The sequence below is a fragment of the Lygodium microphyllum genome, chromosome 23, assembly GCF_053477565.2.
Source record: "Lygodium microphyllum isolate KBCC chromosome 23, Lygodium_microphyllum_v1.1.10, whole genome shotgun sequence".
In the NCBI taxonomy this organism is placed as follows: domain Eukaryota; kingdom Viridiplantae; phylum Streptophyta; class Polypodiopsida; order Schizaeales; family Lygodiaceae; genus Lygodium; species Lygodium microphyllum.
Genome location: NC_141157.1, coordinates 35,188,891 through 35,215,218, shown reverse-complemented (window position 1 = coordinate 35,215,218; position 26,328 = coordinate 35,188,891). Strand labels below are relative to the sequence as shown.

The following is a 26,328-nucleotide window of genomic DNA, read 5'->3' as shown; positions in this document are numbered from 1 at the left end:
ATGAAATGTGTTTCACCAAGTGTGAAACATGAAACACGTTTTACTAATCAAATATTTCAATGTGTAACATTTCACATATCTATTTCATTACAAGGAAAAAAAGTGATTTCTATGAAATCCTTGCTAAATTTTAAAAACAAGGGTAAGGGATTTTTGCTGTTTGGAAAAGGGAAATGAGTGGGTGGGGGTTGTGTGGGAATGTGTGTTGCTACCATTCAAAAGATAGTCGTTTCATCCTCTAACATTACCCCAACAATTCCCATTGGTGATAGTCAACTTGCAATTGAAGAAATTGCTGCTGAAACCCTAATTTGCAGCAGCCATTAGGGTTTCTCTGCCACCTCGGGATCCATGCCCACTAATTGAAGACCCCATACTCAAAATCAACTGTGAGTTGAGAATTTATAGCTAATCTAAGGGGTGTTGGGTATTTCACTTACACCTCACTTACGCCTACACTCACATTGGAGTGTTGGTGATCCATAGGACACTGGGGCACTTTTTACTCTCGGTAGGAGAGGTTTTTTCCCCCAGACTTATGGTCTTATTTCGTATGTGCTTATGACATACACTTTACGGGCACTTACCGTATTCGGGTGTGAACACCCCCTACAACCCTAAGGTTTAAGGGTTGTACCTTGTACTTTCAGCTTACACTCTTTGAGTCTATTGCATTGGGTGTCGTGCTTCACTCTCATACTGTCTATTGTTTTCTGTGCTGAGCTTCGATCCTACCTTCCTCTCTCACATTTGATATCAGAGCAGCAGCACTGACTCTGCTCAACTCAGCTCCGTGGTCCTCCTCAGCTCAACTCTGCCCAATTTCAGCACGACCTGCAGCAGCTTGACCAACGCCCTATCCTTCAACATTTCGTCCTGCATCCGCCAGGCCTATACCCGCCACATCAATCTGCTATTCACGCCAGACTGCACACGCCCTGCCAGTTTGCTGCAGGCGCCGCCAGCATGAGCCCACCCGCTTGGACTCTCCCACCTACCGCCTGGACATCATGCACTTGACTCTTCTGGCCCGCCAGCCGCCTCCTATTCGCCCGTCATCTACGCCCTTGTGCCTGTCGCGGCCCACCAGACACCACGTCAACCTGCAACCGCCACGTTGGCCGGCAGCTACTACACGCCCCGCCAGTGCTCGCCAGATGTCTCCTATGCCGCCCGTCAACAATCCACAGCTCGTCCACCTGCCTTACAACTGTACCCGCCTGACACCTGCCTAACGAATCTGCACCAGCTCACCACAATCTCACGCCTGCCAGCTGACAAATTTGCACCAATCAACCCGTCATTTCTGTGGTAGAATTTTTTAAATTTTTTAATAACAGCATAAATTTCTAGAAGCAAGGTTCCTACACAGCATGCACAAAATTAAAGAAACGTGTTTGGGGCACATTAGATGCAAATCTTTTCACACATTCATCAAAAAATTTGGGGCTTTTATGTTATCTAGGGATATTGGCATATGTATTGCACTTGCAACAAAATTAAAGAAACGTGTCTGGGACACATTAGATGCAAATCTTTTCGCACATTCATCAAAACATTTGGGGCTTTTATGTTTTCTGGGGATATTGGTATATGTACTGCACTTGCAGTCATTGACAGACTGTTTTGAACAAATCTGAGGCAAGAAATTTGGGGATTTTGCTGGTATAGTGTTGATCAACACTAATTGCACATTGGATTACATGCATTATAGGCAGTTTGATAGAGTGCACCTCTGTACACTAATTGCAAAAAGTTATTTCCTGCAATTTTTGGAAATTTTCAGATTTCCAGTTTAGTCCTACTTCGACATTGCTCTTTGGTCTTTTTTGTTTGTAATTGATAATCATGGCAAATCAGGGAGGAGATGTCTTCACCTATGTATCCAAGTAGGACAGATTGGATGAAAATAACTATTAACTTTGGTCCTTCATGATGAAGAATGTACTTGTGGCCAAAAATCTTTGGGATTATGTCAGTGGAGAAGAAGCTAGACCTGAAGTTGTAGCTCCAACTGCTCCTCCAAGAGGACATGCACAACGGGCACCTCAGGTTGTTGCACTTCAGCCACTTCCCCAAAGATCAACAGCTCAAAAAGCATGGGATATGCGACATGCATAGGCTTTGTCATTGATTGCATTGGCAGTTCAGCGGTCAATCATCCCCCACATTCATTCAGCAGCTTCTTCACGAGAAGCTTGGCTAACTTTGGAGCACAAATTTGAAGGCAAAAATGAGACTCACATCTCTTTCTTAAAAAAAGAGCTAGAGACATTGAAAATGTATGAAGGTGATTCTACTTAGGATCACTTGAACAAAATTCAAGACTTGTGTGAGCAACTCATGAATATTGATGAGTACTATTCGAATGCACAGATGATATCTACCACCTTAAACTCATTATCTCCTTCGTACTTGGCTATTCATACGGTCTTAAACCTCACCATGAGGATTGCCGCACAGCCAATCACTTTTCTTAAGCTAGTGAGTTTGCTTCTAGAGGAGAAGCAAACAAGAAGAAATAGTGATGTGGATGCTATAGCCTCTAAGCAGGCTTTTATGTCTGGACAGAAGGGCAAAGGCAGTCAAGTGAAAAATGCTCCGCAGAGTTCTAGGACTTCTGGCACATTAAAGCAAGTAAAAAACAAAGGGGTACGCAAGCCAAAAATGGCAAATGCAATTATTGCAAGAAGCCAGACCACTACATCACTAAGTGCAGAAAGCGCATTGCCAAAGAAGAAAAACAAGTCAGAAATGTCTGTTACCGATGCTCCTTCTACTACTACCCAGTCTGCATCCTTTGTTGCAAACACAAACTATTGTTTTTACACATACAGTTATGACACTTCCTGGGCTGATCGAGCATTTAGCTCTACTGAGGATGCATGCACTTGGTTTTTCTTACAGTGGTGCTTCTAGGCATATTACATCTCGCAGAGATTTATTTGCTTCTGTTAGTGCTACTCCAGTTGGCAAGTCTGTACAGTATGCCAACAATGCATCATACCGTGTTCGAGGTATTCGGGAGATTGTGTTCACAGCCATTCATGGCTCTATCCTCCACCTACAGGATGCTTTATTTATGCCAGGCATAAAGAAGAATTTGCTCTCTATTTCTTCTTTGGCACATTATGGATTGCAAGTCACATTTGATAATGACAAATGCATGGTGAGAGACAAATAGAACATGACATTAGTATTGACATGCACTTTATGTCATGGGTTATACGAGTTGGATGCTCTTTCAGTTGATCAGTCAGGGTATTTGACATCCACTCTTACCCTGCTATGATACAAGCAAAGTTATGATTTGCTAGGATGGGCCATGTGAAATTTGGCAGCTTGCTACTCTTGCAGTGTACGCAGATGCTACATGGATTATCTCTACTCGAGAGACCTCCTAAGCACTTGTGCGAAGGATGTATTTTGGGAAAATGCATCATCTTTTGTTTCCCTGTGATGTTGCTTTTAAACCAATAGCCAGGTTGCAGTTAGTACATTCAGATGTATATGAGCATATGCAGACAAAGTCATTGAGAGGATGTTACTATTTTGTGACTTTTATTAATGACTTTACTTGATTTTGCTGTGTCTACACTTTGGTCAAAAAATCAGAAGTGTATGACGCATTTTTAGCTTTTATTGCACTCATTGAAAACCAGTCCGGTTGTAAAGTTAAAACTCTCCGTTCGGACCAAGCACCGAAATACATGTCCTCTGTGCTGAATTCTTTTCTGAAGCAAAAGGGCATTGTCACTCATGGAGATGGCCACATATATGCTGAAAGGCAAAGAGCTTGCCACACAGTTTTTAGATGGAAGCAGTCATGTATGCTTGCCATGTTTTTAACAGATGCCCCACCAAAGCTTTGAAGAAACTTACACCTTTTGAGGCTTGGAACAGCCGAAAACCTTCTGTTGGACACTTTCATACCTTTGGGTGCCTTGCATATGCACACATTCCACAGGTACTCAGAAAAAACTTGGATAACAAGGCTGTTAAATGAATTTTTGTGGGTTATAGCAATGAAAGCAAAAGCTACAGACTCTATGATCATGTTTCTAAAAAGGTGTTTCTTAGTAGGGATGTACTATTTGATGAAACATCAATATTGTTGCTGGCTGGTCTAGACACATATCAGGCTGCCCGTGATGTATTTGAAGGGCTGTTGCCCATTACATTTGGTGATTCAGCTGGAGTTTCAACAAGTGAACTCAATCTTCAGCCAGCTACTCCTTTGGAAACTGCAAAAAATCAGCCATTGGCTGATCTGAATACTCGGCAAGTACTGAAACTGAAATTCAGTAAGAGCTTATGCACAGTCAAGAAGCAAGACAGATGCCTAGATGGTATTTACAGACTATGAAAGATACTCATCTGGATGCACCCATGGCTGGTCGTACTAGAAGGCAAGCTCGTATGCATGATATTGCACATACCATGGATTTTGTTATGGAAGCAAGCACCCTTGATAAAGAGGAGCCTGAATGTTTTGAGGATGCACAATAGAGTGTGCCTTGGATGGCAGCAATGAAAGCTGAATTGGATTCTATCACTAAGAATGAAACATGGGATTTGGTGTCTTTGCCATTTGGGAAGAAAGCCATTGGAACAAAATGGGTATACAAGCTAAAATGGAATGCAGATGGATCCATTAACAAATACAACGCAAGGCTTGTAGCTAAAGGCTATGCACAAAAGAAAGGCATTGACTATGAGGAGACATTTGCTCCTTCTCGCATGACAACCACCAGGTCTATGGTTGCTTTGGCTCCTCATTATGGATGGGCTGTGCATCAGTTGGATATTAAAACTGCATTTTTACATGGGGAACTTCATGAGGAAGTATATGTAAAGCAGCCCATTGGTTTTGCAGTTGAGGGCTCGGAACACTTGGTTTGCAAGCTGAAAAAAAGCTTTATATGCTTTGAAACAAGTTCCTAGAGCTTAGTATGCAAAGATAAATGCTTTCTTGCTTAGCCAAGGGTTCATAAACAGCTCATCTCAGTCTACCCTTTATGTATGTAAAGAGGGGAGATCCCTACTGATCATTTGTCTTTATGTTGATGATCTCTTGCTTACAGGGACACATGTTGATCAGATTTCAGCATTTAAACAAAATTTGCAGCAAACTTTTGACATGTCAGACTTGGGGTCTTTGCATTATTACTTGGGCATTCAATTCATACATGATGCTAGAGGTATTGGGTTATCACACTCAAGATACATTGGTAAACTTCTTGAAAAGTTTGGCTTATAGGATTGCAAGCCAGCCTGTACACCGATGGAACCTGGACTTAAGATGTCATTACATGATGACAGTGATTTGTTTGATATACACACATATGCTCCAGCAGTTAGATGTCTTATTTACTTATGCAACACTAGCCGGACATAGAGTTTGCAGTTTCAACCTTGAGCAGATATATGCATCAGCCACACATGTCACATTGGCAAGCTGTTAAGCGTGTCTTCCGTTACTTGCAGGGTACTAGATCTCTTGGATTGCTTTATGCCAAGTGAGACCAGTGCAGTTATATGCTTATAGTGATTCTGATTGGGTTGGTGATTATGATTCACGTCACTCCACTAGTGGCAATTGTTTCTTTCTTGGAACATCTTGGCTTAGTAAGAAACAGTCCACTATTGCCACATCGTCATGTGAAGTTGAATACAAGGCAACTTTCACTACCACAGTTGAATGCGTATGGATTAGACACTTGCTAGCTGATCTGGATGTATCTATTACGGAGCCTACTCCTTTGTTCAGTGATAGTCAAAGTGCCATTGCAGAGACACGGTACCCAGTGTTTCATGCATGCACAAAACACATTGGCATACATTATCACTTTGTCAGAGAGAGGCTACATGCAGGTGATATCAGGCTTGTCTATTGTCCTACCACCAGTAATGTGGCAGACATCTTCACCAAAGCTCTTCCTCATGACAAATTTGAAGCATTTCGCAATGCTTTAAGTTTGATCTCATTTGGTGGCAGATAATCCCTGTACTCTTGATCACTCTTCACTCCAGGGGGATTTGTTGGGTATTTCACTCACGCCTCACTTACGCCTACACTCACATAGGAATGTCAGCGATCAGTAGGACATTGGGGCACTTTTCACTCTCGGTAAGAGAGGTTTTTTCCGCCAGACTTATGGTATTATTTTGTATGTGCTTATGACACACTTACGGGCACTTACCGTGTTCGAGTGTGAACACCCCCTACAACCCTAAGGTTTAAGGGTTGTACCTTGTACTTTCAGCTTACACTCTTTGAGTCTATTGCATTGGGTGTCGTGCTTCACTCTCATACTGTCCAGCGTTTTCTATGCTGAGCTTCAATCTTGCCTTCCTCTCTCACAAGGGGTGAGTCCATTACTTTAGTCTTGCCGCGGTCTTTTATGACAGGCATTTGTATTGAAGATTGAAGGGAATCAGCCCATATCTCAATGTATTTAAACCTAAAGCAATACAAGATAAAGAAATACTTGCCAAGTTATTGGAGCCACGGTTGTGCAAGATTAGTGTGGTAAAGTGTATTTTCAGTTTTATGTACTTTATTGATTGCTGTAATTTGTGGTAAATCAGGTCATCTATGACCCTTGCCAAGAAGGAAGCTGGTTTCATGCTTCAATCGCCGGGATACATCAACTCCCTTGAATAGGTGGGCCCGAGGCACTTGTGTGCAAGCCAAAGAATTTGCGTTCTTGCTGAAATTGTGATCATCTGTGTGCATTACAGCAAGCACATCATCATATAGTGGTTCAGGTCATAATGATGTCTCATGATCTAAAGGTACACAAAGCAATAGGGGAAATGCAATGCCTAATCTTGGAATTGGCACACAGCATGGGCAGCAAGAAGAAAATGTGGGTTGAGAACAAGAAGTCAGTCCCTCAAAGCCACAAAATGCTATTGACCAGCAAGAAAATGAAGAATATGATAACCAATTTAAGGCTCAGTTGAGAACAACAGTTGAAACATTTGCCCAAGTGGTTGAGGATCCTCAAGTTATGTGACTCGTGAACTCTTCGAAGGACAGCAAGGGCAAGAAAAGATGTTATCCTCTAGAGCTCCTAGACAGCAAGAAGCTCCCAAAGAAGAGCCACCGCAGCCTCAAGATGCTCCAAACGTTGGTGATAAGCAAAAGCAACTTATGCTCGTGACACAAGACACACAAATGCAAAGCCATCTTGTCATAGCCAAATCCAATGATTTTTGGATAGCAAGGAATGCATACGAATATGAGGCACATGAGCACCTTGGAGGTGGATCTATTTTCCATGAAATGGCTGGTCAAGGACCGTATATGGGGATGTCTCGTCTGAATCCTTTAAGTATGCAGCAAGCAATGCATGGAATGCAAGGCCCAATAAATCCATGTATGGCAAGTGGAATGCAAAATTCCATGTATAGTAATGTTGGCACAATCCCGTGGGCATAAAGTGGTATGTATGGTAATGCATCTCCACCCCTTGGCGTGCATGGGGCTCAAGGAATGAATGCTTGTCATGCAAATGCTTCGTATGGCACTGGTCACAATGCCAATACAGCAAATGCACCCTTTTAGCATCCATCGGTTCATGATAACTTGACTCTAAAGGGCCCAACAAAGGACTATGATGAGGATGGCAAAGAGGTAAACTTTGAAACTTTCAATGGTGCAAAAGATAGATTGAAAGTATTGACTTTCATTCAACTGTTTGATGCAATCTACTTAGGAGGTAACTTCACCAAACCCTCTAAGATCTAGAAAACAACCACATTTTTGAAAGGGAATAAATTGCAATGGCGGTCCACCATTTTGATGCAAGGTAGAGCACCATCAACATGGGTTCAACTTAAGCAATTGTTTGCTTCTATTTGATTGACAAGTACCCTTGAAGTAGATATTAATGACTACTTCAACTAAGTTGGGGGCACTATTGTCAATCACTTCTTATGGTGTTGTCCCCCTTTCGGAGCAAATTGAGAAGTATTGTTGTGCGCTTCCCAAGGAAATCAGGGAATTTTGCATAAAGACCGCCATGACCAGCATCTCACAACTCATTCAGACCATATGTAGACCTGATACTTTGCTGCGAGAAAAGTATACAAGCTTTAAGAATGATGATCTAAAGCCATCCAATAAGCTTTCCAACACTCAGCAAAAGCGTAGCTCTGAAAATAAGACCCAGCAGAGGAAAAAAACAGTAAGGAAATATTTGGAAATCAGCTTCCCAACAAAAAGAATTAATGGTGGCTATAAATAAATATTTTATATGTGAACAAGAGGAGAACATGACAAAGGGATTGTTCCAAAACGCAGCAAGCAACAAAGGCTCACAAGGACGTTAATACGACTCTCTCTCTCTCTCTTTTTTTTTTCGTAAAAGGTAATTGTATTAATTACGAAAAAAAGGTACAAGTTTACATGATTACAAGATACACGATGGCTCTAAGCCATCGTGTGTAAAATCTCAGTACTAAACAAACAAAAAGTTACAAAAGTCATGGCAAAGACGTGGAGGAAATTGCCATATGTCAGGGAAGTAAGTCCTCCCGAGGGAGTAAGTCAGAGTGCTGAATGAGATCTATCCGCCAATGCAAGAGACCTTTAAGCCTCACAATATGTCCCGGAACATTAGAGGCCGAATCAAAAAGAAAGGCATTCCGAGTGGTCCAATTGTGCCAACATCCCCAGTATAAAAGAAAGTGAAACAAGATCTTCATATGCGACTGTGCCAGTATGGGGTATTTTGGCCGTACAAAAACCCAATCAAAAGGGCTTAGCGAGAAACCAACCACTGCTCACCAAACCGCTGACAAGAGCGACCAGATATTCTTAGCGAGAGGGCAAGAAATAAATCGATGACGGGCTGATTCCACAGTAGTGGTGCAAAAGAAACAATTGCCGTTAGAGATTTGACGCTTGGAAAGGGCTGAAGCAAGAGGAAGACCACCAATCATCACCCTCCAAAGAAAGACCTTGCATTTGAAAGGTGTCTTATTCAACCAGCCCTCCATCACAGTTGCCTTCCACCATGACTGAGATTTCCGCAATCCCCATACAGTATTAGCTTTAGGAACTAGCCATTGATGATCTTTAATCAGAAGATGATACACCTAGTTAGCTGAGGCCTTTTCCAAACTCAACCGACCTGCAAGGTCCCAGTCCTGCCAAGGACAATCCAAAGCAAGAGCAGGAAAGGGTTGCCCACTCTGGAGCACTAACAAAAGCTGTTCCCATAAATCACGGTATCCACGAGGGATTCTGAAAAGCCTCCTGGCTGTACAAAATGATATCAAAACATTACGACTGGCAAGGGTGGCATCTGCAACTGAAGTCAAGCCCAAACGTGCCATGCGGTTAAATTTTCGTCTGGTTTTCCTTCCCAAGAAAGTAATCGCGAGGCTGCCAACAATTCCAGTTGAAAAGAGTTAGTATGTAAGCGGCCCTCCACTAGATGCCAACGCACCTTCTGGAGAATCAATTTCCAGAAGCAGACCAAATGAACAAGCAGAGATGAGGAAGGACTAGAAAACCGAGAGTCTGCATTAAGAACATGCCACCAGGAGCTCCGAATTTGTGTATTACCATGCACAAGCCCATGATCCTCAAGGAAATAACGGGCTATAACGACCCACGGGTGATGATCCACGCACATGGCCCAAAAAAGAGACCAACGAAGTGCCAACATATGAGCTTCGGCATCCAAAATAGCCCCACCACTCATGCGTTTGGGGGTACATGTATGTGACCAAGAAATCCATGAAATGCCTGCATGCAAGGAATCCTTCTTCCATAACATGAAAAAAATGTGCTCAGTAAGGGCATTCAAAGTAGTAGTAGTCCAAGGCAGCAAAGGCAAGAAATATGTGAGCATTGGATTGGCAACATAATTATCTGAGCCACTCTGAGGCAAACATGGAAGGGCCAAGCCTGCGACTTCCAATACAGAAACTTAGCTGCCAGTTTCTGTGAAATCCACTCTAGTAGTTGCTTTGGCCGAACATCAACACCCAAAGAGTACTCAAGATGCCTGACAATGGAACCACACGGAACAACCTGTCCCTACCAGCCCAATGACTGTAAATCGGACTCCGTACAACTAAGAATGGCTGATTTGAAAACATTGATATGAAGACCAAAACCATGACCAAAGAGCGTCCAAACATCTAATACTTTGCGAATATTATCCTTGTCCACACGCAAAATCATGAAGCTGTCATCAGCCAAAGATTGAGCGATGAAGTGCTGCCCAAAGGGAAGAGACAATCCAACCAACTGAGTAGAAGCTGCCATATGAGATAACATCGAAAGAACCGGATGAGTCGCAAGGGCAAAAAAGAGAGGACTCAAAGGGCAACCCTGTCTCACAGAGCGTGCAAGGACAAATGGCTCGGTAACACCACCATTCAGCATAACTCGCGAAGAAGCCGCAACACTAATGGTGTAGATCGAACGAGACATCCGAGTACCAAAGCCCATAGTAGACATAAGTTCTGCAATGAAAGACCAGTCTAAATCATCAAAAGCCTTTTCCAGGTCCCATTGAATCAATACCACCTCCTGATTAGAGTGCCTTGCATAGTCAATCGCCATTTGCACATTTAAGATATTATGCAGAATGTTTCGGCCCTTAATAAAACCATATTGAAGAGGATGCACAATGACCGGAAGATGCTTGTGGAGCCGATTCGCCATCACTTTGAAAAAGATTTTATACATCAAACCCATCAAAGAAATTGGTCTCCAATGTTTCAACATTGACGGCGAAGGAACATTTGGAAGCAATTTAATAAGACCTTCTTTCCATGAGGAAGACATGAACCCCGTTTCCCAAACCTGCTGGAACATAGTCGTCAATGGTTTCACCAGTTGGGTAGCAGAAATCTCAAAGAATTCATTGGTGAGACCATCCCAACCGGGACTTTTATCCTTGGGCAGGTGTAACAAAACATCCATAACCTCCGCCTCACAAATATCTGTCTCCAAAGTAGTTTGCATATCAAGTGGGACCTGATTACGGACCAGATCATAGAAAACTGAGCATGCATGAGTAACTTGGTCAGAAGGTGAAGGAGAAGAACCAAGAAGGTCTAGAAAATAATTCCTGCACATATTCACAATAGTCAGAGGATCAATGACCATTCGACCTTCTCGATCCTGGAGTCTAGTCATATTTTCTCTAGCAGGAGATGCATGTAGAGCTCGAAAGAACTTATGAGTCTGGCAACCACTATCTTGCAAATTCTCAATCAAATTTTGCAATTTGGCCTACTGATAAGATTTCAACTAAAACTCTTTAATAAGATCAGCCAAACGCATCGCCAGTGACAGTAGAAATACATCATCTAGAGTGTCCACCAGCAGAGAACGAACCAAAGCCAGCAAGTCATCTGCTGCTTGTCGAGGCCGCCGACCAAGAGAGGCATGATGGATCCCATACTGCCGAGCAACCCGCTGCACATTAGAGAGCAATCGTTCAAAAGAAGCATTGCCCTTAGAGGCAAAGTCCAATAAAAATCTATCAATCAATTGTTGTATATAGTCCTGAAAGATTGAATGCTTCAAATAAGACGAGTTGAAACGCAAAGGGATTCTATCCAAAATTTGCATAAAAGATGCAATGGATTGTGCAAGTATCTCAAGCTGTAGAGGGAAATGATCCGACAAGGCATATTGCTGCAACACTTTCATTTCCAGCATCTCAGGAAGAAAATCATCATCCTGCATGATGTACATGCGGTCCAACCGCGACCACGTAGTTGTATACTGCGCAGAATGAAAAGTAAACCCTGTAGAAGAAGGGTGTAGCCAAGACCAAAGATCTTGCTGAAGCACAGCAAGAGCAAACACATGCCACACACGACTTTCCGAAGCGTCCATCACCGAATGCTCTGATGTGGACTGTGAAGAATCAACACACATATTAAAATCCCCCTTAAAAAAACCCCGTCTACCAAGTGACAAGGAGGTCTGCAAAGTATTCCAAAGATCTCGGCGGGATAGAGGGTCATTCAGAGCATAGAAGCCCAGTAACCATAAAATCTCTCCTTCAACTAAAACTTCAATCACCACAAAATAGCCATGTACATCATTTTTAATAAGAACAGGCTAATATTTCTCATGTACAATCATAAGCACACCAGAATAATGCATGGCACGTGCCCGTGCATAAAACAAGCGAAACCCATGGCAATCCACAACTTTTCCTGCTTCACCGTGACTCTTGTGCTCAACAGCACACAAGATATCCCACTGATTCTCATGCAATACAGTCCACATGGCATGTTGCTTATGGCGAGAACAAATGCCTCGCACATTCCACGTGGCTATCTTCATATGTATTCAAAAAGAAAATCAGGAACGAGGCATAGCTTGCCTCGATTTAACCTTTTCTGCTAGAATGTCAAGGACTCCCTCATCCAAAAAATCAGCTAACACGGCAAAAGAGTTCTGACGGCCAGCTTTAGAGGTAGACGGACTATCCACTGTCTTGGGGATGGAACGGGGATAACGGCGATCCCATGGAGTAATTACATTACCTCTAGTATCAAAAGCCAACTTAGCATGTGGACCCTTTGGACTTTCCTAGTAGATTGATTACAGGGAGCAGAGGAAACCATAGTATGAGCAGTGTGCTCTGAAGACAACATTTCTTTCCTGCGCATATAAGTATGCATGGAATCTTGTGAAGCATTAGGCCCAGTATCGGCCAGGCCAGCATCAAACCTTTTACCTTGTTTGGCACGTACATCTACCCAATCATTGCCACAGGAATCCAAACCCAAAACATGTTGTTTACCTTTATCCAAAACATTAGGTGGCTGGGTTGCATCTTGCGACAGAGCATCACGCACCATATCTTCCATGGGCAGCACAACATACTCAGCATCTGAAGTCGGTTGCTTCTCTGGGCATTCGGCCATAAAATACCCCGATTTTCCACAGGAAAAGCAATGCCCTGCAAAGTTGCCCCATTTTAAACGAAAGTGCAAAGGATGCATGCCAGAGCAATTAAGACGTAACTAAGCAGACCTTTTCCTAGCAGTGTCCCATAACATACACAAACGGTTACGATTCATGGCCCTTAGGCTCGGGGGGACCAGAACAGTGCCCACAATGGCCATGGCATCCTTTAACAGTGGCCAATAGACACTCGGACAATTTTCCACTTCAACTGGGCATTCACGTTGAAGCAGGCGCTGAAAATCTGCCCACTGGGCGCCATGGAACAACATGGACCAAACGGCGATCAAAAAACAATGGCTGTTTAGACAAGAGATCAGCACAGTGCTTCTCAGATTTCAATAGCACCTCATAGAAGCCTCGGGGCCCAACAAAAATCTCCTCAACACACTCCCCTTGTAGTAGATTGTGCAGCCACTGGCGAATATAAGAAAGCACTAGGATCCAGTCAATGAAGAAGAGTATAACAGCACGGTCATAAAACATCGAAAATGAGCGCAAGACATTTTTCGAGTCCACCATGGCTTCCAAAACATCTTCAGTTCCCGAGTCAGAAAAAGCTTCATGATTATGTTGGACATAATCGCCAAGCAGAGTGTTGGCAAACTCTAGTAAATGCTCCCAGTTGTAAACGCCCCAAACTACGTAGTATGCTTAACAATTATGATATTCGCTTGTTTTCGAGATTTAATATAAAAGAGAATGAACACTTAAAGCTGAAAATGAAAATTACTCACAAAATTACAGCCATGAAAAAGTAATGGAGACAAGATTGAGAGTTGAAGATGGGCAACCCCCCCCCCCCCCCCGAAGGAATGTATTTCTGCTCAACCCAAGTCCCTTAGGGAAGAGCTCAGCTACAATCAACCTGAGAGTGAGGAGAAGTAATTCTCACTCTCACAAGATCATGCAAAGATGTACAAACACACATGCATTATCTATTATGCAATGATAAGAACTGATTTCTTTACAGTATGAGAGAAGAAAGAGGGGAAATCAGCCTTTCTCCATCGTTGAACAGTAGTACATGGATAGGGCTTGCTTCTTGTTGCTAAAATGGAAGAAAGAGCTTGAGAAGGAGGTGCTGTAATGAATTTACAGGCTTGCTGTCCTGTAAACAGCAGTGATAGAAGAGGAAATATGGAGGAATTTGATAATAGAGAAGCGGGGGATGATGATGGGGATGGATGGGGCCAGTTTCTGGCTATCTGTGGGTGCTGTACATGAGTTTACAGTAAAGAAAAATGATGTTGAATGAACAAAAACGAGCTCTTATTTATAGGAGAGGAAAGAGCTAGTACAAAAGGGGAAAGTGGAGTAGCACAAGACAAGTGTCCAGCCACATGTCATGAGATGTGACAAGTGGTGGGACACTTGGAAACTTGTGTGACAAGTGTCTTGACTTGTCTCTTCTCTATGGCCTTCCTTTTTGGGCTGAATACTGTCAAGAATAGAAACAACCAAATTTAGTAAGCACGATCAGAGTACAAAACTTACTATTTTTAGAATGACATCCCTATTTGTTAGGACTAGCATTTTTAGGCTAATTCGAGGCTCCTAAAATTTAGGGACCTCCTAAAATTTAGGGATCTCCTAAAATTTAGGGACCCCCCCCCAATATGGGTGTCATATGAAAGATTTTTCCGTGTACATCGCAAAAACGGTATCAGAATCTTCATGTGACTTTTCTATGCAAAGAAATCTGCATTTCAAGCTTTCAGCCCACACATGCACATTATACAAGCATTTCATGATCATGCCATCTTGTTGATTGTAACTGTTTGTTCTGGTGGATCTAGCCCACACTTCAAGGCATCAATCCTTTCTATGTGCGAGTCTAACCCTGATATGCGTGAGTTCTAGTCACAGGCGCCCAATCAGGCCATATAGGTGGAAGTGTGAACTATCTTTTCTCTAACCCACCGCGTGGGTCCACCATAACCTGTGACCACTCATCAGTGGCCAGCTCCAATGCACTTTTCTTTATATCTAATTAGTGCAAAGTAAATAAATTTAATAAATCATTATATAGACAAATTAATGAAAAAGGATACAAATTCTGTTTCTATAGAGTTGTGATAGCCCTTTGGCTTTTATTCAGCTGTCCTCAGCTGAAAAGCTTCTTGATATGGCTGAAGAATGTTTGGGTAATCCTTCATGAATTTTTCATCTACCCACTGTGCATCTGTTGTGGGTAGATTCTTGAATTTTAGTAAGAATTTTCGTGTCACAAGGCCACTTCTCGTGGTTCGATCCTTGTGACACAAAATCTGTTCAGGTTCCAAGAGTTGCTCTGTTTCTTCAACTTCTGGGGGATCTTCACTAATGGGTTCCTTTGGTTTTGGTCCTATATAAGGTTTTAGCAAACTTACATAAAAAGCATTGTGTATTTTCCAATGAGTAGGAAGCTCAAGTCGATAAGAAACTTCATTTATTTTCTCCATCACTTTGAAGAGTCCAAAGTATCTACTGGAGAGCTTTGGAAAAGATGAATTTTGACCGGAACCTTGTTTGAGCCTGCTTTTATCAAACTTTAGCAAGACATATTGACCTTTTTCAAAAGCCAAAGGTCTTCTTCGTTTATCTGTTTGCTTCTTTTGTCGCTCTTGGGCAACTTTGATAGTGGCTCGAACTTGATCCATCGCTGTTTTTAAATCTGAAGCAAACTCATCAGCAGCAAAAATCTTATCTTTAGTGCGAATAATTGGAGGAGGAATCACTTTACCCTGTACTATTTCATTTGGAGCTTTCCCTGTGGATGAGTGCACTGTATTGTTGTAAGCAAACTCCAATAATGGAAGATATTTCTCCCATTGTGACTTATGTTCACTAACATAAGCTTTCAACATATCCAAAAGAGTGAGATTCATCACCTCTGTTTGGCCGTCAGTTTGAGGATGAAAAGCTGAGGAGAACTTTAAAGTGGTTCCCAAATTCTCAAATAAAGCATCCCAAAAGTTACTTGTGAATTTGGAGTCTCTATCTGAAATGATCTCAGAAGGCATACCATGTAATCTGAAGATATGTTGAATGAAAAGTCTTGCAGCTTGTGCGGATTTCAATGTTTTATGACATGGAATAAAATGTGATTGTTTGCTGAATCTATCAATTATGACCCAAATCATATCATGACCTTGAGGTGTTCTTGGAATACCTGAGATGAAATCCATTGTGATAGATTCCCATGGATCTTTGGGCACTAGAAGAGATTGCAACAATCCTGGAATCTTCTGCCTATCATACTTGGATTTTTGGCATACCAGACAAGCCTCAATGAAGTTATGTGTATCTCTTCGTAATGTTGGCCAATAAAAGTAGCGCTCAATTGCACTTAGAGTGGCTGCCCTCCCTCTATGCCCTGCATAAGGGAGTTCATGACTTTCTTTAAGCACCTTTGACACAAAGGCGATTGTTCATGAGAAGGTAACCGTCTTTGATGGAATAATCTGGATGAGAACCTCCTTGCTGTAAATTTGACCAAATTGCTGCAAAATCAGTATCTTCATTATAAGTATTCTTCATCGTTTGAAAATCTTCATGATGAGCCACTGTAATAGTTGCAATGCGGGGCACTCTAGAAAGTGCATCAGCAACTACATTTTGTTTCCCTGGAGTGTACATAATTTGAAAATGAAACATAGACAAGAAATTTTCCCATCTTGCATATTTCTCCTGCAAATGCTTTTGAGTCTTGAAATACTTCAAGCTTTGATGATCAGTTTTAATAAGGAATTCATTGCCTAAAAGATAATGTTTCCATATCTTTAAAGCATGAACCACTGCTAAGAGCTCCTTTTCATAAATATCATACCTTTTCTCCACATCATTTAGACGGCGGCTTTCAAAGGCTACGGCATGGCCTTCTTGATTTAGCACTGTACCAATACAATCACCGCAAGCATCTGCTTCCACCACAAATGGTTTTACCAGATCTGGAATGATAAGAACAGGTCCAGAAGTAAGAGCTGTTTTCAGCCTTGTGAAGGCTGCTTTCTCTTTTTCCTTCCATTGGAAAGAGATCTTCTTCTTTGTAAGGTCATGAAGTGGAGAAGCCATATGTGCAAAATGCTTGATGAAGCGGCAGTAATAAGAGCATAAGCCAAGAAACGATCGCACCTCATGTACATCATGAAGATGAGGCCATTCTTGGATTATCCTGATCTTTTCAGGATCCATCTGAATCCCTTCAGAAGAGATGACATGCCCAAGGTAATTTATTTTATGCATGAAAAATTCACTCTTTTTACCATTTACCAAGAGTTGATTTTGTTGAAGTAATTGTAGAACAATTTCCAAGTGTTGATGATGCTCCTCTTCATTCTTGCTAAAAACAAGAATATCATCAAAGAAAGTACTGACATATTGTCGATGCTCTCTAAAGATGCGCTCCATCATTCGATTAAAGGTGTGGCTGGTGCATTGGTTAATCCGAAAGGAACCACCAAGAATTCATAAAGACCGTATGAAGTGCGGAAAGCAGTTTTATGTACATCTTGTGGTATTACCCTAATTTGATGATAACCACTCTTTAGATCAATGCCGCTGAAAACCTTTGAGCCTCCTAGACGATCCAAAATGTCGTCAATTCTCGGAATAGAAAACCGATTCTTCACAGTGATTTTGTTGAGGGCTCGATAATCAATGCACATCCTGAATGTGCCATCTTTCTTTTGAACAAGAAGAACCGGTGAACAAAATGGTGAGCTACTTGGCCTAATTAGCCCACGGTTGAGTAGGTCTTTGACTTGCTTTCTGATTTCTTCTTGTTGAGGACGGCTCACACGATATGGTGCTATATTAGGAGGAGAACTGCTCGGGATAATATCAATATGATGGTCTTCTGGCCTTTCTGGGGGAAGCTGATAAGGAAGATCTTCCGAAAAACAATCTTTATACTTTTCCAAGAGCTGAAGTCGCTCTTGGTTTTCAGCATTCATATTATCTTTTACATCAGTGACATAAAGCAAACAACATTGAACACAATCCTTAATTGCTCTAGAGACTTGCATATGGCTTACCATAGGTATGGTGTCTCCAGAAACTCCAGCTTGGATCTCGTACTTCTTGCCTTTGTTGGTGAATTCTACCTTCTTTTTCTGAGACAAGATGGTTGAATCTACTCTATGATTCCAGGGCATGCCAAGAATCACATCGCAATCATCAAGGTCTCCGATACAGAAGGTATCTTCGTCACTATAGCCTTGAATTTCAAACTTGAGATTGCCAATGAAGGGTATCACAGTCTTCACTGTGTCACCTTCATCAGCATTTAAAGCTTGGCGAACTTCTGCCGGAGTGTCCATCTCTTCATTCTTTAATCCAAGCTCTTTAGCTAATTGCAAGGAAATGATATTTTCATTCACCCCAAGATCTATCAAGAATAGTGCTTGCTTACCTTGCAACTGTCCCCAAGCTTTTAATAATTTGCGCATCTCTAAAGTGTGAGTTGTGTTTACAACTACATCACTGATAGTATTGATTTTCACTCGCGACTTAGGCTTGTTGTCAAAAACCTTGCTTTGTCCCTTGTTTGGACATTGCTTCGCTATGTGGCCTGTTTGTCCACATTTAAAGCACTTCCCTTCTTTCATGAAGCGTTGCTTTTCTTCTTCCGAAGGTTGCTTTGCTTGTGGGTATAGATTGGAGCGAAATTGAGGAGCATTAGGAGGTGCATAGGGCTTCATCTTCTTTTGATTTGATGGCTGCTTTTGCTGCTGTTTTTGTCCTTCATTTGGGGCTGAATACTCCTCATCATCAGCTACTCTCTTCTTATCATTCTTTTGGAATGATTTGTTGCCATTGTGCTCCATTTCCCATGTCTCAGCATGGTCAATGAGTTCCCTGAGACTAGAACAATGATAATGATTAAGAGCAGTACAAAGTTTAAAATACAAACCTCCTTGAAACTTCCTAAGCTTTTCCAAACTGCTGATCTTCTTGAAATATTGGACCTTCAAAAGTAGCTCCCAAAATCTCTTGGTATAGTCACCAAGTGACTCATTTTTCCTTTGCCAAAGCCGATCCCATTCCATTTTTACATCTCTTTTAAAATGAACAGGAAGAAATTGGCTTTGTATCATGCGAAAAAAGGACCACCATGATTTTGGGACAGCATGATCATATTCCAACCCCGTCCACCAAGTATGGGCTAAGTCGGTTAAATGTAAAGCTGCAAACTTAATCTTTTCTTTTTCTTTATACTTGTCACGACCATACAAAATTTAAAATTGACGAATAAACTTTAGAAGAAGATCAGGATTTCGGGAACCATCATACATACTGAACTTGATCTTCTTTTCAGGTTGAGATAGTGACTTAGTCTTCTTCTTCTTCTTATGCCTTTGTTCATGCCCGAATCTTGAGGTTGAAGATGATGAAGTGCTTGATGGGGATGAAGATGGAGACGAGGGTGAAGAATGTCGACGCCTTTGACGATGATGAGGTCTTCCACAAGAAGGGTGTGACTCTTCGTCGCTAGAAGAGGGTCCATCAGAGTAGACGCCAGATGACTTTGAAGAAGAGGATGAGCTTCGACACGATCTCTTTCTTTGTCTTGAAGTAGAATGGGACTGCCTCTTAGAAGTAGTTGGACTTCTTTATCGGCTCCTTTCATTGGTATGGCTTTATCTCCTTGAAGCAGGTGGGCTTCTTTCCTTAAATTCTTTGGGGTTCTCAACTTTTTCTAGTTTAAGAAGTTGGTCACGAATTTGTTGATTCTCCTCTCTAAGACTTTGAATGGCTTGAAGGATAGCACTCGACTGATCCATCGAGACTCTTAAGAAAAAATATGCTTAAGCACTCAATGCAAGGGCTGAAAACAAACAAACTTATAATTGTAAGCACTACCAATGTTGGGGTCAGGACCGAGCCAGAGCTCTGATACCACTGTAAATGCCCCGAACAACGTAGTATGCTTAACAATTATGATATTCGCTTGTTTTCGAGATTTAATATAAAAGAGAATGAACACTTAAAGCTGAAAATGAAAATTACTCACAAATTTACAGCCATGAAAATGTAAAAGTAATGGAGACAAGATTGAGGGTTGAAGATGGGCAAACCCCCCCCCTTCCCCCCCCCTCCCCGGGAGGAATGTATTTCTGCTCAACCCAAGTCCCTTAGGGAAGAGCTCAGTTACAATCAACCTGAGAGTGAGGAGAAGTAATTCTCACTCTCACAAGATCATGCAAAGATGTACAAACACACATGCATTATCTATTATGCAATGATAAGAACTGATTTCTTTACAGTATGAGAGAAGAAAGAGGGGAAATCAGTCTTTCTCCATCGTTGAACAGTAGTACATGTATAGCGCTTGCTTCTTGTTGCTAAAATGGAAGAAAGAGCTTGAGAAGGAGGTGCTGTAATGAATTTACAGGCTTGCTGTCCTGTAAAACAGCAGTGATAGAAGAGGGAATATGGAGGAATTTGATAATAGAGAAGCGGGGGATGATGATGGGGATGGATGGGGCCAGTTTCTGGCTATCTGTGGGTGCTGTACATGAGTTTACAGTAAAGAAAAATGATGTTGAATGAACAAAAACGAGCTCTTATTTATAGGAGAGGGAAGAGCTAGTACAAAAGGGGAAAGTGGAGTAGCACAAGACAAGTGTCCAGCCACATGTCATGAGATGTGACAAGTGGTGGGACACTTGGAAACTTGTGTGACAAGTGTCTTGACTTGTCTCTTCTCTATGGCCTTCCTTTTTGGACTGAATACTGTCAAGAATAGAAACAACCAAATTTAGTAAGCACGATCAGAGTACAAAACTTACTATTTTTAGAATGACATCCCTATTTGTTAGGACTAGCATTTTTAGGCTAATTCGAGGCTCCTAAAATTTAGGGACCTCCTAAAATTTAGGGACCCCCCCAATATGGGTGTCATATGAAAGCTTTTTCCATGTACATCGCAAAAACGGTATCAGAATCTTCATGTGACTTTCCTATGCAAAGAAATGTGCATTTCAAGCTTCCAGCCCACACATGCACATTATACAAGCATTTCATGATCATGCCATCTTGTTGATTGCAACTGTCTGTTCTGTTGGATCTAGCCCACACTTCGAAGCATCAATCCTTTCTGTGTGCGAGTCTAACTATGGTATGCGTGAATTCTAGTCACAGGCGCCCAATCGGGCCATATAGGTGGAAGTGTGAACTATCTTTTCTCTAACCCACCGCGTGGGTCCACCATAACCTGTGACCACTTATCAGTGGCCAGCTTCAATGCACTTTTCTTTATATCTAATTAGTGCAAAGAAAATAAATTTAATAAATCATTATATAGACAAATTAATGAAAAAGGATACAAATTCTGTTTCTATAGAGTTGTGACACCAGTCAACATCCTGAGAATCCACAGAATCAGAGGCAACCTGAGCATAAGAACGTTCCTGATGATCCATTGTCTCTTCCGAAGTATGCTTGGTGTGTTTGCCCGCAGGCTCGAAGGGCTGCCACCGTTTGGTCGATAAAAGCCATATCCAGGCCAGCCATGTTGTATCACCACCTGGCAAATCTGTGATACGCAGGTCAGGGCGTCCACGCTGCAGCACAGCACGATTGACGGTAGGCAGTATGCAGGACACGAGAAACGGGGCGGGCCGGGTCAGGAGAGTGCAGGTCGCAAGGGCAGGTGCCAGGGGCCAGCGCAGGAACAGCATTTACGCCTTCCTCTATTGCTCTAGCTCTTTCTCTCTGTCACCGCTTCTTATCGTTGACGAAAAAAGTCGAATAAGGGTTTTCTGCAGCATGGCGCCTGAGCAGATCAAGACAAACACGATGAGGAGGACTGCAGGCCAGCAAGGCGGTCAAAACCGGTGGGCGTCTGCCGCGTGGAAGGTCCGTTCCGACAGGGCACGCACAGGTCCAAGCAACGGCAAGGACACACACAGATGCAGGCGACGGCGGGCATAGGTCCAGGCAGCGGCAGGCGACGGGCCTCCAGATGCAAGCGACGGCGACGGGCCTCCAGATGCAGGCGACGGCCTCTCTTTCTCTCTCTCTCTCTCTCTCTCTCTCTCTCTCTCTCTCTCTCTCTCTCACATCATAATCAAGTGGCTACCCTAGTAGCAAACCACTTATTTTATCAACCCACTAACCCTGCTACATATCTCACTTTTTCTACACCTATACTAAATTATTGTGCGAAATGTGTAGGAGTTGAAATCAAGACCTTTTGGTCACCACACATTCAACTTAACTAGCTAAGCTACACACCTCTCTCTCTATCTCTGACACATCCAACATTAAGTGGCAATCCTGTCATCACTGGCAGCACCATTCATCAGCCCCTCTCTCTCCTGGGCAGCCCTGCCACTTTCCTGAGTCAGGAAGCCTTCCCCAGTCCCAAGTTGTAATGTTCCTCAGCTCCTCATCTCTCCTGGGCCCCACCACCTCCCTGAATCAGGTGCCTCCCCACATCCATCCCTCTGCCCCTCGTCTCTCCTAGGCCCTGCCACCTCCCTAAATCAGGCCGCCTCCCCCAGTCCCACGCCCTCATGTCCCTCAGCCCCTCGTCTCTCCTAGGCTCTGCCACCTCCCTGAATCATGTGCCTCCCCTAGTCCCACACCTGCTGTCCCATACACCCCTCCATTCTGGTCCAGCCACTACACAACCCCCATGCCACTACATGAAGTTTACAGCCCCCTGTATACCACCAATCTGAACCCATCTGAGCACACAGATTGAGAAGGAAAATTATTGCTCTACATGTCCGTATGGTTGGATGGAGAGAGGGAGAAAGCCCTCTAGAAAATGCCAACAGCATGTGTGGAAAGATGGGAGTGGAGGAAACCCCCCCCCCCCCCCCCTCTCCCCCTTCCAAATTATGGAAAACACATGGCATGTAGGGAAGGATCCAGAAAAGGCCCGGTCCCTTATCCTCAAATTTTTTGATTTAGAGTCACAACAAGCCGTCCTCTATCAAATGAGTGCTCTTAAAAGAGGAAAAGTCTATCTTGAGGATGATCTCACACTCACCAAGGTAGCCCACCATAAGGAATGCATGCCACAAATTATGGAGGCTCGCAAAGCGAGCAAATGGGCAGTATAGGCAGTATACAGAGATGAACGCATCATTATCACAGATAGGAGCTAATGAAAGGGCACAGCCTATGAGACACTTGAGTTCATATTATGGAACAGTAATGGAGAGATGAGGACTGATGTAGGGCTATTCCAGGAGACCTTCACTAATAGAGCCATCGTCTTGTATACAGAGACACACTAGAGTCCAGACACGCACTTGCCAAAGGTGATAGGCTACAGATAGGAGACAGCATGCCACCAAAGACCAAAGGATCTGGAGGAGTGGCTATCCTATGCAGGGAGGAGCTACAAGATATGGTGCAGGTCATGCAAAGGGATGAGGAAGCTCGTTTCATGTGGATCTGGATACATATAGATCACCCCCATAATATCTACACGGGGCCTACTTTGCTCCAGTAAACTCCCCACCTCATGCTCTAGTATTGATCCATTAAGCTTAGTGTGCGTGGCCAACCATGACTGTTCTGTAGTTTGTAGGAACCATGGGGTCTCAAGCTTTCAAGATTGGTACTATAGTATTAGCTGATGAATTGCCAGGAAAGCCTTCACGCAAGGCTCGATTGAACAAGCAGGCTAGAAGGGGTGCTAGTATATCTCTAGCATGTGATAGGTGCTCTCCTACTAGTCCATCATGGATCTGAGCTCAACCATTCTAGAGTCCATCAATGGTATCATGAATCCTCACTGTGCTGAAGAAGGTAGATGACGTGGGTCCGTCCTCTGATGGTCAAGGCAATGGGAAATTGCCCAAGTATCTGATATAGTGAGGTAGCATATGCATGCCACGTATCTAGGGAGAAAATGGGTGTAAGCCGGATCATAGAATGCCTTCCATGCCTCCTTGTTATCCTATCCCAGTAATAACTAGTAGAACTCATACTCCAATTTGGATAGATATGCCATCTTCTTCTGTTGCACTAGGCTATGAAAGATCGAGTGTGTCTAGTTGTGCGTGTTTATCCCTTGTGCTTCGCCTTGCTAGAGATGAAGACGGGTTTCCTTACACTCCTTGTCATACTAGCTATTCTCTGGGACCTTTCTACTTGGAGGGGTGGAATGGGGACATGCGTAGGGAAAATACATGCCAACTGAAATGTGAAGTGCTCCGGCAAGTTGTGGTGTAAACTCCTCCAAGGGTATGTGGGGATGCATCTCAAGAAGTGGTATTTGGGAAATCTTGAATGGTTGCTCGCTAGAGGGATCACATCATGTCTATAGGTGATGGTCGATTGTCGATAAGTGTGTTTGGCTGCCACTACTGGTGGACGAGGGGACACTCTAAGATTGTATATTGAGGATGAGAAATAAGGGTCCTCAGAGATAGTCCATCACGCTCACTCCTAGTCTGTGTATAGATCCTCCAAAGGAGCCACCTCTTGTACAATCGGATGGCTAATCCATGTGCACCTGCCAAGTCTAGGGGGTAGTCACAGTAATCTATGCACTTACCCATGTCCTATGATGTCCAATTGAGCTCCATCTCCTCTAGTACCATCTCTTTGTATGTGTGGTCCTCAGTCTCGAAGAAGGGAAAGTTTCTTTGTGTTGTGCAAGCATTGAAGTCCCTAGCCAACAAGACATCTCCAATACTAAAATAATGTATAATATCCTCATATAGTGGCAAATATGGTGACTCTCCCCCCTATGTAATGCATTGAAATACTTTAACATGTGTAAAATATGGTTTCTTGCTAGTAAACTTCTCCTCTGGTCTTATATCATGCACTGAAGCAATGAGAGTCCTATTCATAATATACATAGTTATAGAGACAACTTCAGCCCAATACTAATGAGACATGTTCTGTTAAGCCATCAAGGCTCATGCAATATCTACAATGTGCCTATTCTTCTTTTCAACAAGTCCATTTTGCTATGGAGTGTACCTTGCATATAAACTACCTTTACATTCCATTCAGTTTCAAAAACTACTAAATTCATTGGAGAGGCGCTCTCCCCCTTCATCTGAGCTTAAGTACTTAATGTGCACATCGTATCCTCACACTCCCAACCATCAGGCCACAGTAGAAGCAGGTATACATCTCCTTTCTAGATTTCCGCGAGGCCTTTGATACGGTACCATGTGCTACGCTCATGCAGCAACTATACTAGCCAAAGGTCCCAATGAACATGAGATACGGGGTATAACATTATACACGTCTGTTACAGCATGGGTACAAGCACTAGGAGGGTTGTCGAAGGAGATCACCAACACCATTGGAGTGAACAAGAATGCCTTCTCTCACCAACTTTATTCGGCCTTTGTAATAATGAGATATCAAACTACATTGATGGACTTGGAGAGAGGGGAAAGCTCACCTTTCTTTTTCTTTGTTGTCGGGGGGGGGGGGGGGGGGGGGGGGGGGGGGGGGCCATTGATAGCCATATTATTGTATGCCGATGATATAGTTCGCATCCCCATCACACAAGAGAGACGCCACCTAGATGCACTTCAAGCCTTCTGCCGCGACGGCGATCTCACAGTGAACCTTGGGAAAACCAAGGTTATGATATTTAATAACTCCTCCCAATGGATTTGACGATCAGTAACTCATTTCACATATGGAGAGGAGACAATGGAAGTGGTCTAAAGATATGTTTACTTGGGGTTTATAGCTTCAAGGCCAAGATTCACCTTGAGGAGGGTAGCGAAGGATAGTTTGGCACAAGGCTATGTAGCTCTGGGGTCGGTGGAGAGTCACTACACATGCATATAGTATCACACGCCTCAAACGAAGCTTTGCCTCTTCGACACTTTGGTCCAACTAGCACTTCTATATGGGGTCCCTATATGTGTGGGCAGCCTTGACACCCATATTATTATATGGGGATGAAATAGTCCTCATCTCCAACACACCAAAGGGATTGCAAGGCCACCTAGACACACTATACGCCTTCTGCCAGGATTGAGATCTCACAGTGAATCTTCGCAAAACCAAAGTTATGGTGTTTAATACTCCCAATGGATTCCGCGATCAATACCCCATTGCACATATGGAGACGAGATAGTGGAGGTGGTCTAGAGATATGTTCACTTGGGGATTGTAGTTTCAAGGTCAAAATTCACTTTCAGGAGGCCACTAACACAAGGCTATGCAACTCTAGGGTCAGTGGAGAGTCAATGTGCACACATACAATATCAAGGGCCACAGCAAATCTTGGCTCTTCGACACTTTGGTCACACTAGCACTTCTATATGGGTCTCCATATGGGAATCCAACATCTACCACACCAGGAGAGCCACACAAGATCAACCACTACCCAAGGGAGAGGGAATGTATGAGGGATGGGAGTACATCAGAGACCCCTAATATTGTTG

At 42.9% G+C, this 26,328-nt stretch overlaps 1 protein-coding gene across 4 annotated transcripts in view; it reads right to left on the bottom strand.

Annotated features, from left to right (window-relative positions):
- Positions 1 to 26,328, bottom strand: part of FTSH11 (FTSH protease 11) — a 160,501-nt gene that overhangs the window by 48,358 nt on the left and 85,815 nt on the right. The window lies entirely within an intron of this gene.